The sequence below is a fragment of the Rutilus rutilus genome, assembly GCF_951802725.1.
Source record: "Rutilus rutilus genome assembly, chromosome: 1".
Lineage (NCBI taxonomy): Eukaryota > Metazoa > Chordata > Actinopteri > Cypriniformes > Leuciscidae > Rutilus > Rutilus rutilus.
The window spans coordinates 390,001-400,000 of record NC_140209.1 but is presented as its reverse complement, the minus strand read 5'-3'; the positions used below and the strand labels follow the sequence as shown (position 1 = coordinate 400,000).

The 10,000-nt window shown below is 42.4% G+C and overlaps 1 protein-coding gene across 1 annotated transcript in view; it reads left to right on the top strand.

Moving 5' to 3' along the window:
* Positions 1-10,000, top strand: part of grin2ba (glutamate receptor, ionotropic, N-methyl D-aspartate 2B-a) — a 72,951-nt gene that overhangs the window by 1,513 nt on the left and 61,438 nt on the right. The gene's annotated exons all lie outside the window — the stretch shown is intronic.

Below are 10,000 nucleotides of genomic sequence, written 5' to 3'. Positions count from 1 at the left end.
AGTTTAAACACTCAAAAATTATCCTGGGAAAACTGATTTGAAATTGGGTTACCAACGTAACTTTAAATCCTTTTATAAATCAATATTTGTTAAATCAGTTTGGAACACAGCTTGGTTGAACATTTGGCTTTAATTTTATAGCAGTTTTATAGTCGAAATTATTTTGTAAAATATATATTTTGCATAAAATAGAATAACAATGTTGTTGGGGCGGGGGGGGGGGGGGGTAGTAATGATATACATTTTGTTTAAATTTATTATTTATTTTGATTAAATTAAGCAGCTCCTTAAAAATACTTATAACCTATTAAACATGAAAGTATTATGCAGTCATTTAAGTAATTTCTCCTTAAATAGAACCTTTTTTTGCGTAAAGGGTTCGTCACAAACCCTAGAGTTCTAAAGAGAACCGAAGCTGAAGCTCTTCTCCGGAAGTCTAGAGGGGATGATGTTAAAGAGTTGAAATGAAGTTAGAAATGCAGGGAATGATGACGAGACTAACACTAATGTTTCTGTTTGTGCTTGATCAAGACTAGATACGACTAGAATTACTTTTTAATGTAACATTACAAATAAACAAAGATATAACTGTTCTCAACATTGATATTAATCATAAATGTTTCCTGAGCATCAAATCCTCATGTGACACTGAAGACTGGAGTAATGATGCTGAAAATTCAGCTTTGATCACAGGAATAAATTACACTTTACTACATATTCACATAGAGAACAGCTGATTTACATCAGAATAATATTACACTGTTTTTACTGTATTTTTGATCAAATAAACGCAGTTATTGATAGCAATAACACACTACAGCACAGAACTGATATTAATCAAACTAGAAGTACAAAGATTGTTCTCGACACGAAGGGCTCAATGGGGCTCTATTTATAACTCTAGACTTCTAGACTCACTTTTAAGAACGCTTTATGCCAAAAAGGTTCTAAATATACGGAGAAATGTCTTAAATATTTGCATAATACTTTCATGTTTTCTAGTGATTATGTTTGCGAGCTGCTTATTTCACAACATTTAATTACAATTAAAAACCATTTAAATCAAAATTCAAACTAAATGCATAAAATGATCCCATGATGAGCCCCTAAAAGGTTCTGTATATGAAGTGCCTGACAGAACCATTTGACACTCTTCTAAGAGTGTTTCCTTTGTGGAATGTTTGTCATGTGGAACGTCTATAGTTTGGAATGTCTGGGAGAAAAGGTTCTCTATGGAACCTCAAATGGTTCTGTTGAATGTCTGTTGTTTGGAACGTATGTCTTGTGGAACGTCTGGTGTGTGGAACGTCTGTGGAACGTTTGTCATGTGAAACCCCTAACAGGTTCTGTATATGAAGCACCTGACAGAACCATTTTAGGTTCCATATAGAACCTTTTCTAATAAGAGCGTTTTCTTTGTGGAATGTTTATCATGTGGAACATCTTTCTTGTGGAATATCTGTCGTGTGGAACGTTTGCCATTCTGTATATAAAGCACCTGGCAGAACCCTTTATGGTTCCATATAGAACCTTTTTTTCCTAAGAGTGTTTCCTTTGTGGAACATTTGTCATGTGGAACGTTTGTCATGTGGAACTTCTGTCGTTTAGAACGGCTATCATTTTGTACCGTCTGTCATGTGGAACGTTTGTCATGTGAAACCCCTAACAGGTTCTGTATATGAAGCACCTGACAGAACCATTTTAGGTTCCATATAGAACCTTTTCTAATAAGAGCGTTTTCTTTGTGGAATGTTTATCATGTGGAACATCTTTCTTGTGGAATATCTGTCGTGTGGAACGTTTGCCATTCTGTATATAAAGCACCTGGCAGAACCCTTTATGGTTCCATATAGAACCTTTTTTTCCTAAGAGTGTTTCCTTTGTGGAACATTTGTCATGTGGAACGTTTGTCATGTGGAACTTCTGTCGTTTAGAACGGCTATCATTTTGTACCGTCTGTCATGTGGAACGTTTGTCATGTGAAACCCCTAAAAGGTTCTGTATATGAAGCACCTGGCAGAACCATTTTAGGTTCCATATAGAACCTTTTCTAATAAGAGCGTTTCCTTTGTGGAATGTTTGTCATGTGGAACATCTTTCTTGTGGAATATCTGTCGTGTGGAACGTTTGTCATTTTGTATATAAAGCACCTGGCAGAACCCATTATGGTTCCATATAGAACCTTTTTTTCTAAGAGTGTTTCCTTTGTGGAACATTTGTCATGTGGAACGTTTGTCATGTGGAACTTCTGTCGTTTAGAACGGCTATCATTTTGTACCGTCTGTCATGTGGAACGTTTGTCATGTGAAACCCCTAAAAGGTTCTGTATATGAAGCACCTGACAGAACCATTTTAGGTTCCATATAGAACCTTTTCTAATAAGAGCGTTTCCTTTGTGGAATGTTTGTCATGTGGAACATCTTTCTTGTGGAATATCTGTCGTGTGGAACGTTTGTCATTTTGTATATAAAGCACCTGGCAGAACCCATTATGGTTCCATATAGAACCTTTTTTTCTAAGAGTGTTTCCTTTGTGGAACATTTGTCATGTGGAATGTTTGTCTTGTGGAACTTCTGTCGTTTAGAACGGCTATCATTTTGTACCGTCTGTCATGTGGAATGTTTGTTGTGTGAAACCCCGGAAAGGTTCTGTATATGAAGCGCCTGACAGAACCATTTTAGGTTCCATATAGAACCTTTTCTAATAAGAGCGTTTCCTTTGTGGAATGTTTGTCATGTGGAACATCTTTCTTGTGGAATATCTGTCGTGTGGAACGTTTGCCGTTCTGTATATAAAGCACCTGGCAGAACCCTTTATGGTTCCATATAGAACCTTTTTTTCTAAGAGTGTTTCCTTTGTGGAACATTTGTCATGTGGAATGTTTGTCTTGTGGAACTTCTGTCGTTTAGAACGGCTATCATTTTGTACCGTCTGTCATGTGGAATGTTTGTCATGTGAAACCCCGGAAAGGTTCTGTATATGAAGCGCCTGACAGAACCATTTTAGGTTCCATATAGAACCTTTTCTAATAAGAGCGTTTCCTTTGTGGAATGTTTGTCATGTGGAACATCTTTCTTGTGGAATATCTGTCGTGTGGAACGTTTGTCATTTTGTATATAAAGCACCTGGCAGAACCCATTATGGTTCCATATAGAACCTTTTTTTCCTAAGAGTGTTTCCTTTGTGGAACATTTGTCATGTGGAACGTTTGTCATGTGGAACTTCTGTCGTTTAGAACGGCTATCATTTTGTACCGTCTGTCATGTGGAACGTTTGTCATGTGAGACCCCTAAAAGGTTCTGTATATGAAGCACCTGGCAGAACCATTTTAGGTTTCATATAGAACCTTTTCTAATAAGAGCGTTTCCTTTGTGGAATGTTTGTCATGTGGAACATCTTTCTTGTGGAATATCTGTCGTGTGGAACGTTTGTCATTCTGTATATAAAGCACCTGGCAGAACCCTTTATGGTTCTATATAGAACCTTTTTTTCTAAGAGTGTTTCCTTTGTGGAACATTTGTCATGTGGAACTTCTGTCGTTTAGAACGGCTATCATTTTGTACCGTCTGTCATGTGGAATGTTTGTTTTGTGAAACCCCGGAAAGGTTCTGTATATGAAGCGCCTGACAGAAGGCATTTGCGGTTACATATAGAACCTTTTCTACTAAGAGCGTTTCCTTTGTGGAACATTTGTCATGCCTAATGTCTGTCTTGTGAAACTTCTGTTGTGTTGACCGTCTGTCGTGTGGAACGTTTGTCGTGTGGAACGTCTGTCATGTAAGCGATCGCTTTGGAAAGGCAGCAGATAATTTCATACTGTTAAGAGCCTCTAAAAATAATCCGTCACTGGTGAAACACAGTGTGATGAAGCACTAGCAGTTAATATGTTGCATGCAGAACTGTTTCCCATGTTTGCGTGTCTCGCACACGCGTGCCTCTCAGAGGAGAGCTCAGGTAGTGCAGCACAGTCCCACTTTAAGAAACTGGGCCGACCCAAATGGGCAGAACTCTCGCCTCTGGTCTCTGTTGTACCCCATAAACTCCGGATCCTCCAACCTACATATGACTGCCTACACAAACACACACACACTCACTCACTCTGAATAACCCACTTCAGCGTCTCACACTCTCTCTTCTCTTAATAGCTCCTTAGATGAGTGGCGCTGCTCTTAAATTGATTGAAGTAATTAGAGATTACAGCAGCTCGTCAGTCATCCAGCTGTAATTGTCTGACCGCCTCCTCATCATCCTCTTGGTTAACACTCACTGATCCAGTGTCCGACTCGAGATCATCGTAACACTCACTGATCCAGTGTCCGATCCATGTGTATTACGAGTTCAGTCTATAGGTATGCGCGTTTGAATATATGTGCGCAGGCGTGTAGTCCTTCCCTACAAACCAACCCTCAACATACTCCTTGTCTGGCCTTAAAATTAATAATACAGAATTTGTATCGCTTCCATGTAGCCACGCATACTGGAATTATCCCTACAACACTTTATCTGTAGAGAGGTAAAGAGAGGGAAGGAGGCCTTCACAGGGGAGAGACTAGTGACACTTCAGGACTGCACTCTTGTCGCGTCCAGGCGCAGGTCCTTCATCAGATCTGGAGTGTGTGTGTGTGTGTGTGTGTGTGTGTGTGTGTGTGTGTGTCCAGGCGCAGGTCCTTCATCAGATCTGGAGTGTGTGTGTGTGTATGTGTGTCCAGGCGCAGGTCCTTCATCAGATCTGGAGTGTGTGTGTGTGTGTGTGTATGTGTGTCCAGGCGCAGGTCCCTCATCAGATCTGGAGTGTGTGTGTGTGTGTGTGTGTGTGTGTGTGTGTGTGTGTGTGTGTGTGTGTGTGTGTGTGTGTGTGTCCAGGCGCAGGTCCTTCATCAGATCTGGATACGGCCTGGATCCGGCGGACTGCGGTAAACCTCGGGATAAACAGAGAGACTAATATTAGCATAGATGCCATTCTTCTTATGATGTAACGAGTACATCAGGATTTATGGGAAGTGTTCCCGGTTCCAGCTGATCTAATCTATGCAGTCTAACATTGAATTATAGAAGTCTATAATGTATTATGTGAATGCTAGGTCAAAGAGATGTGTGTTTAATCTGGCTTTGAACTGACAGAGTGTGTCTGCTTCCCGGACAATGTTAGGAAGATTGTTCCAAAGTTTTGGTGCTAAATAGGAGAAGGATCTACCGCCAGCAGTCGATTTTGATATTCTAGGTATTAGTAACTGGCTGGAATTTTGAGATCGCAATAGACGTGAAGGAGTATAATGCGTTAAGAGCTCGCTCAAGCACTGCGGAGCTAAACCATTTAGTGCTTTGTAAGTAATCAGCAATATTTTAAAATGTATGCGATGTTTAATAGGGAGCCAGTGCAGTGTTGACAGAACCGGGCTAATATGGTCATACTTCCTGGTTCTGGTAAGAACTCGAGCTGCTGTGTTTTGGACCAGCTGTAGTTTGTTTATTAAGCGTGCAGGGCAACCACCCAGTAGAGCATTACAATAATCTAGCCTTGAGGTCATGAACGCATGGACTAATTGTTCCGCATTTGTCAATGAGAGCATATGACGTAATTTAGATATATTTTTAAGATGGAAAAATGCGGTTTTACAGATACTAGACACGTGACTTTCAAATGAAAGATTGGTATCAAAGAGCACACCCAGGTTCCTAACTGACGACGAAGACTTAACAGAGCAGCCATCAAGTGTTAGACAGTATTGTAGGTTATTACGTGAGGACGTTTTTTGTCCAATAATTAGAATCTCTGTTTTTTTCAGAATTTAGAAGTAGGAAATTACGAGTCATCCAATTTTTTATATCCGCTATGCATTCTGTTAATTTAGTGAATTGGTAAGTTTCGTCTGGGCATGAAGAAATATACAGCTGAGTATCATCGGCATAACAGTGGAAGCTAATTCCATGTTTCCTAATGATATCTCCTAATGGTAGCATGTACAGAGTGAACAGCAGCGGTCCTAGTACTGAGCCCTGTGGTACGCCATACTGAACTTGTGATTGATAAGACATCTCTTCATTTACTGCTACAAACTGATAACGGTCAGATAAGTATGATTTAAACCATGCTAGTGCAATTCCACTAATGCCAACATAGTTTTCTAGTCTATTTAAAAGAATGTTGTGGTCGATGGTGTCAAACGCAGCACTAAGATCGAGTAACACTAATAGAGAGATACAACCACGATCGGATGATAAGAGCAAATCATTTGTTACTCTAACGAGAGCAGTCTCAGTACTATGGTATGGTCTAAATCCTGACTGGAAATCCTCGCAGATATCATTTCTTTCAAGAAAGGAACACAGTTGTGAAGATACTGCCTTTTCTAGTATCTTTGACAGAAAAGGTAGATTTGAGATCGGCCTGTAATTGACTAATTCTGTAGGATCAAGTTGCGTTTTTTTAACAAGCGGTTTAATCATAGCCAGCTTAAAGTTTTTGGGTACGTATCCTAGAGACAAAGATGAATTAATGATATTAAGAAGAGGATCTATGACCTCTGGAAGCATCTCTTTCATTAGCTTAGTCGGTATAGGGTCTAACATACATGTTGTAGATTTAGATGATTTAACGAGTTTAGTAAATTCTTCCTCTCCTATAGCAACGAATGAATCAAATTTTTCCTCAGGGAGACTACAATGCACTGCCTGATGCGATACTGTAGTAGATGGTTGCATAGTTATAATTTTGTCCCTGATGTTTTATAAGTGAAGAAGTTCATAAAGTCATTACTGCTGTGTTGCTTGGAAACTTCGGTGCTTGAAGCTTTATTTTTAGTTAGTTTAGCCACTGTTTCAAATAAACACCTAGGATTATGTTTATTTTCTTCTAATAGGGTTGAAAAATAAGCAGATCTAGCAGCTTTTAAAGCCTCTCTGTAAGCAATCGAACTCTTTCCATGAAATGCGAAATACCTCTAGTTTTGTTTTCTTCCAGTTGCGCTCCATCTCTCTGGCTGCTCTCTTAAGGGCCCGAGTGTGCTCGTTGTACCACGGCATTGGACTATTTTCTTTAATCTTCTTTAAGCGCAATGGAGCAACTGTGTCTAAAGTGCTGGAAAATAGAGAGTTAAACGTTTCTGTTGTAAAATCTAGTTCTTCTAAGCTATCCGGGATGCTGAGATGATGAAACTGATCAGGAAGATTATTAATAAAGCGATCTTTAGTGGCAGAAGTGATAGGTCTAACATATTTATAACACAGAGTCGGCTTTGCAGCCTTGGCTAAATGAAGTTTACACGAGACTAGATAATGATCTGAGATGTCATCGCTCTGCTGCAGAATTTCAACGGCATCAACATCTATTCCATGTGATAATATTAGATCTAGAGTATGATTACGACGATGAGTAGGTCCTGACACGTGTTGTCTAACTCCAATTGAGTTTACAATGTCTTTAAATGCCAATCCCAAAGCATCTTTTTCGTTATCTACATGTATATTAAAATCACCAACAATTAGTACTTTATCTGCAGCCAGTACTAACTCTGATAGAAAGCATTTAGCAGGTGCTTTTACCTGAAGCCACTTATAAAAGAGAAACAAAAGCAATTAATTTTTATTTCTGCAAAACCAGTTACAGATGCAGCTCTACGTTTGGCAGATTCCAGGCTCCAGAATGCACTGCATCTGATCTGATCTCCGTGACCTGAATTTGTCCAAATGCACAGATATACCCAATTTAGGCAAGAAACTCTTGTTCAGAAACTTCTCTTTATCAGTCCTGTGGAAGAATGGGAGTGACGCCACTGAAAGACTATCTCCTGTTAGACGAAGAGTGTGTAGCTGTCGGTGTGGGAGTCGCAGCGTCTCCTGCTGGCTGGTCTGAGCTCACATTCACACCTGTTTATACCTGCTAGACACTCCAGACACCTGAGACGCCGCCAACACACACACACACACACACACACACACACGCTATCCTCGACTGAACGTGTGCACAAACACACACGCTCTAGTTCTCATCTTAAATATCACAGTGTGTTTCCACAGATTTGTGTTTGCATAGTGCTTTAATGCTGGTCACATGCAGTTCACTTCTTGTGTTATTGTTCATTAATTTCATTCTTTTAATAATTAATAGTAACAATTTTTGATGATTTAGACTAGTAAAATATGAAACGTGCATCATGAAAGTTATCTGTGCTCGTCAGGAAACTCATTTTCTTATAATTAGTGTGGGTTGATTTGATTAGATTTGTGTGATCGATGTACTTGACTTGTGTGATCAGGATGATTGTTTTGTCCGTCTGTTTTTAGATGGATCACTGTGAAGTCTGAGGGAGATCCTATTCATATGTTTCCCTCTTGAAATACAGTATATTGCCAAAAGTTTTGGAAAGTTTGCCTTTACATGCACATGAACTGTAATGACATCCCATTCTTAATCCGTAGGGTTTAATGTGGAGTTTTCCACCCTTTGCAGCTATAACAGCTTCAAGTCTTCTGGGAAGGCTTTCCACAAGGTTTATGGGAATTTTTCAGGCACTGATTTTGGACGAGAAGGTCTGGCTTACAGCCTCGGCTCTAATTTATGGGGTTGAGCTCAGGACTCTGTGCAGGAGTCCAGTTCCTCCACGCCAGACTCCTCATCCATGTGTTTATGGTCCTGCTCTGTGCACTGGAGCGCAGTCATGCTGGAACAGGAACATCACCAAACTCTTCCCACAAAGTTGGGAGCATGAACTGAAGCATTAAGAGTTCCTTTCACTGGGACTAAGAGGCCGAGCCCTGAAGAACAAACCCCACACCATAACCCCCCCTCCACCAAACAACCCCACACCATAACCCCCCCTCCACCAAACAACCCCACACCATAACCCCCCCTCCACCAAACAACCCCACACCATAACCCCCCCTCCACCAAACAACCCCACACCATAACCCCCCCTCCACCAAACAACCCCACACCATAACCCCCCCTCCACCAAACAACCCCACACCATAACCCCCCCTCCACCAAACAACCCCACACCATAACCCCCCCTCCACCAAACAACCCCACACCATAATCCCCCCCCCTCCACCAAACAACCCCCCACCATAATCCCCCCCCTCCACCAAACAACCCCACACCATAACCCCCCCTCCACCAAACAACCCCACACCATAATCCCCCCCTCCACCAAACAACCCCACACCATAATCCCCCCCACACCATAACCCCCCCTCCACCAAACAACCCCACACCATAACCCCCCCTCCACCAAACAACCCCACACCATAACCCCCCCTCCACCAAACAACCCCACACCATAATCCCCCCCCCTCCACCAAACAACCCCCCACCATAATCCCCCCCCTCCACCAAACAACCCCACACCATAACCCCCCCTCCACCAAACAACCCCACACCATAATCCCCCCCTCCACCAAACAACCCCACACCATAATCCCCCCCCCCACCGAACAACCCCACACCATAACCCCCCCCCTCCACCAAACAACCCCACACCATAACCCCCCCCCTCCACCAAACAACCCCACACCATAATCCCCCCCCTCCACCAAACAACCCCACACCATAACCCCCCCCCCTCCACCAAACAACCCCACACCATAACCCCCCCCCCTCCACCAAACAACCCCACACCATAATCCCCCCCTCCACCAAACAACCCCACACCATAATCCCCCCCCTCCACCGAACAACCCCACACCATAACCCCCCCTCCACCGAACAACCCCACACCATAACCCCCCCTCCACCGAACAACCCCACACCATAACCCCCCCTCCACCGAACAACCCCACACCATAACCCCCCCCTCCACCGAACAACCCCACACCATAATCCCCCCCCCACCGAACAACCCCACACCATAACCCCCCCTCCACCGAACAACCCCACACCATAACCCCCCCTCCACCAAACAACCCCACACCATAACCCCCCCTCCACCAAACAACCCCACACCATAACCCCCCCTCCACCAAACAACCCCCCACCATAATCCCCCCTCCACCGAACAACCCC